This window comes from Temnothorax curvispinosus, unplaced genomic scaffold, assembly GCF_003070985.1.
Source record: "Temnothorax curvispinosus isolate PA1 unplaced genomic scaffold, ASM307098v1 QBEX01017819.1, whole genome shotgun sequence".
NCBI classification, from domain to species: Eukaryota; Metazoa; Arthropoda; class Insecta; order Hymenoptera; family Formicidae; genus Temnothorax; species Temnothorax curvispinosus.
The window spans coordinates 2,570-7,182 of NW_020227599.1; the positions used below are offsets into that span (position 1 = coordinate 2,570).

Genomic DNA, 4,613 nt, shown 5'->3' on the forward strand with positions numbered 1-4,613 from the left:
TTTTGAAAGCACATAAATTGAGGAATATTTTAAGACTAAAACCAATTCGCTATCTGTATTTTAACTGGTACTTTACTCTTGTATGTATGGGGCGTTCACGTTCGGGTCGGTCAAAGGGGATAAGCACGAAAATTTCATTGTGCATATTTCGAGAACACATTAATCAAGAAACATTTTAAGACAAGAATTATTTTGCTTTCTGTATTTTAACTGATACTTTACTCTTATATCAGTAGTATATAGATCCTTTTTTTTACGTATATCTTTTAAACTATTACAGATAAACTAATTTGGTTTGAGACATTTAAAAGCACATAAAAAGCACATAATTGTACTGTATTAAGTACTTTATTTTTTAATATAATTTTAATGAGTAGGGGTGCTAGCTTATGTTAAGCCAGCATCCCCACTTTTAATTGCAATTTTCCATGAAACCGTTCGAGCACAAAAAACGTGAATAGAACACATAATTAGCACATAAAGAGCATTTAATTTCTACATATGTGTTATTCTGCTTTTTTTGCGGAGGGGGAGGGGTGCTAACTTAACAGACATAATATATTTTGATACATAGACTAAATCACTGAAGATGTTACAAATATTTCTGAAGTTGAATGAGAAATTCTTATTTTTCAGCAACTGTTTGGTAAAGACCCGGAAAGATTAATAATCTGTTTAAAAGGAAAGAATAAGAGTTTGGAAAAAAATAGTAAAAGAGTTATATTAAACTAGAGCACCTAGCTGTATCGCATTGCCTAAAAAAAAATTAGAAGGCACCTTAATTTCCCTTATCCGAAGGTTGACTTCAATAATCCCTTCCTAGGATCCCTTCCTAGAATTAATACTTTCTAAGATAATTGGCAGAGATAATTTGCAGAAATAATTGGCACACGAAATAAATCTCATAATAAAACCTATATATGTATATGTATATGTATATATTTGTTCATATAAATAAAACTACTTTTTTATGGTAATTAGTGTAGTGCATTTTATTGAAAATAAATACATACTCCCTGAAATAAAAATAAAATATCAATAATAACTTTAAATAAACGTTAGAATTAATATTACGGTAATCTTAATATAATATTGTAATAAAGTTGATAGTTTGTTTAAATTTTTATCTCAAAAACGTTACAGGAATGATAGAAAAACCTTAGCAAAATGTTATTTGCAACGTTATGGCACTCCCATTTCAACATTACTGAAATTTCGGAATCGTGGTCAAAGTATATTCATAATGATGTTCTATACAACATTAAGAACTACATATTTAACAACATTACAAGTTCTAGAATATCGTTGCAATAACATTGTAATAATGATTTTTTGCTTACTGGGTAGTCATACCTTAAAAAGTGATCACAAGAGTTACCTGACAGTCAAATTGATAAGATATACGACACCATCTCTCCGCGTAATACAATAAGTATTACGCGGCATTTTTGATTACTTGTGACCACTGCATTTCACTCGACCAGCTATATGTACTGAGGAGGGTCCAAATCAAGGACCGAAACTTTATTATATATATTTTATTCAATTTGTAATATTTTATTACTGTCGCCGTCCATCGTCGCGAACGAGCTCTCATTTGCCTTGTTTTTATTTATTTATCGTTATTGAGAGCGTTATCTTTGTTATTTTGGCAGAATATACCGTACATCTGATTTATCAATCAAACATTTTTCGAAATTCGTAACGCCAAAATGGACTGTATGGCCTACATCTCACAGCACGAAGCTATAACAGTTTCACAATCTCCACTTAACTTACCAGTAATTATTTCTATAAATATTTATAACATAAATTAAAAACAACTTTAATAATATTGATAATAATTATTTACACTTTATTTTAAAATATTTATTATAATTTTTTAGATACTTTCATTTTCCGGACATTATAATATTTACAAAATGTTCAACGTATATATTTTCAAAATATTTAAATCTTTTTTATAAATATTTTATAAATATTTTATAAATATTTTGTGCTGTCTGGGAGTTTAGCGCGCTCGACTGTTCTTTTTCTGACGGGCAGATGCTGGCACGCTTTTTTCGCATTTCTGTCACTCGGATCTATACGGCAAAAACAACAATTTAAGCGACATTATACACTTGTGAAATTTTGCTGCAAATATGTTTCAAGAGTCTAGCACACTCGACTGCTCTTTTTCTTACGGGCAGATGCTTGCACGTTCTTTTCACGTTTCTGCCGGTCGGATCTGTACGGCAAAAACAACAATTTAAGCGACATACACTTGTGAAATTTTGCTGCAAATATGTTTCAAGCGTCTAGCACACTCGACTGCTCTTTTTCTCACGGGCAGATGCTTGCACGTTCTTTTCACGTTTCTGCCGGTTGGATCTGTACTCAAAAGATAATTCCATATTGTTTTCACATTTCTGCTACATGTTTACTTTTAACAAATAGTATAAAATTTCACAGTAGCTTCTTACAGCAGACTACTGCAATAGTACAGTAAGTACTCGTTCAATCACAGATATTATGCACTTTTGTCGCAATTCTGGACTGATTTCTTGCGCACTTCTTCGGGACGCATCTGAACTAGCAAACTGGTTACCAGGGCAACTAGTTCGTCTGAGACGTTAGCATTCAGCCATGTCTCAGAAACCGAGATTATATGATAGAAGTGATTATGGAAATAAGATCGAATAAAGTCAATATGACCGCGAAGAGAGTTCGCATTAAAATGTGCAATGCCGAAGTGCGAGGTTCGCAAAACCGGACGACGTAATGATACAGAGGATGGTGAGCGACCGGAATGTACACGTCAAGCAAGCAAGTCAAGATCAGTACTAGTATTAATTTGTATTACGGGCCCGCCATCCGACTGCCTGACCCGAACGCGTCCATCCTTCACCCATACGTACTTAAACAACCTTTCCCTGGCAACGCGTTTCGTTTGCTGAAGCAAGCTATAGGTTTCCTTCGGAAGCAGTTCGTTGACGTAAACTGCCCGTTCAGAGTCATTATCGCAAACCTCTCTCTGTTTAAGAGTGCGCCGAGCACGCTTTTTGGTAATGACAATATCACGCACAGCCGAAGAAGCTAAAGTAACAACAACCGAAGAAGAAGACGGCGGTGATGTGCCAGATGCCTCAGAGGGAGGCTTACGTTTGACAACTCTGACATCAAGAACATGGCAAGTCAGATCAGGAATGTCAAGAGCAGCGAATACATTGCGCACGCACACCGAGGGAGCAATAGACAATACACCTGGCAGACCCGATGTTATCAGCTCATTCTCAGATTGAGTCGGCGGAACAAGCAAACGACCTTGATCACCTCTCAGCTCACAGATCTCACTCCTAAGAGCAGCGCATTGCTGCTCCAACTCTACAATACGATTACTGTTGGACTCGACTCTGCTCGCAATACAACTCAGCTTATCAAGCTTATCCATAAGTTCGCTGTTAGTACGCCGCTGCTCCTCAACAAAAGCAGAAAAACGACTATTCGACTCACGCAACTGCTCATTCAAGTTAACGCTAGACGCACTAAGCTGTTCCGTTAAGCGAAGCAAAAGCTCATTGGTAGAGCCGTCACACCGTGATTGCGACTGAGCCTGCGATGGAGTACCGGTGCACACAGGAGAAGCCATCACGTCAAAGCTGAAAGACGGTGAAGTATCACTAACCTCAGGAGTAGAAGGTAACTTTAAAGACAATGATCTGCAGCAAGTGTCAGCTTTTATGGTAACCGCGTATGGCTTGACGCAACCCGGATGAAATGATCTCCCACACTTACACTCAACAGAGGCAGTCGCAATCGTTTTTTTGCACCTAGTGCACGCACTCTCTCTCAACATACCTAACAAACCACACACACGGTATATGTCAGAGAGACGAAGAGTCAAGCCGCAACACTCACGCAAAAGGTGATCGCACGAAAATAAAATAAAGTGCAGTAGCAAACGCAAAAGGATTAAAAGATATTAAAATTTTTTAATACTTTTGAATCCCTTTTTTGGCGGAATTAGATGAAATTAGATGGGATTCGAAATAAGATGGTCCAATCCCATGGAATCCAAAAAAGAAAAATTTCAATTTCATCCAATCCTATGGAATCCGTAAAGGTTATGGAATTGCATGGCATTAGATGGTTTAGAAAACGTCTCGCGCCTCCGTTGGGCGACCAAGCGCCGTTGTTCGTCGGTGAGCTTTTGTGTATGCCTAAGGGCATTACACGCACTACTGCCGACGGGCAATTAGCCCGAAAATGAGATTTGTAAGATCTGTCAGGCACCGTAGGGGGTCCCTTTACATAGCGGTCGAGACGAAACTTTGAACTCGAGAAGATGCCCCGGCGATGCGACGCCTAGCGGCGTCGACGCGAACTGCCGGTAATGCAGATACCGCGCGGGCGTGTACTATTAGTGGCGCGTACCGCCACAGAGTTAAACACGGACACTTTTTAATCCCTATCTTGGCATTCAATGGTACTCATTTTATTGTCAGAATAGACGGAATTTAATGGAATTCAATACGGAAATTTTTAATTTCTAGTTTGGCATTCAATGGTATTCATTTCGTTAATGGAATCAATGGTATTCAATGGAATTCATCACGAAACTTTCCAATCCC

At 37.7% G+C, this 4,613-nt stretch overlaps 1 long non-coding RNA gene across 4 annotated transcripts in view; it reads left to right on the top strand.

The window, feature by feature from the left end:
• The window catches only part of LOC112467845, a 3,285-nt gene extending 2,563 nt beyond the window's left edge, over nt 1-722 (top strand). For all 4 annotated transcript variants that reach the window (XR_003042328.1, XR_003042331.1, XR_003042329.1 and 1 more), the window contains one exon: nt 637-722. This is a non-coding gene — a long non-coding RNA (uncharacterized LOC112467845). The remainder of the gene's footprint in view (nt 1-636) is intronic.
• Nucleotides 723-4,613: the final 3,891 nt, after the last annotated feature.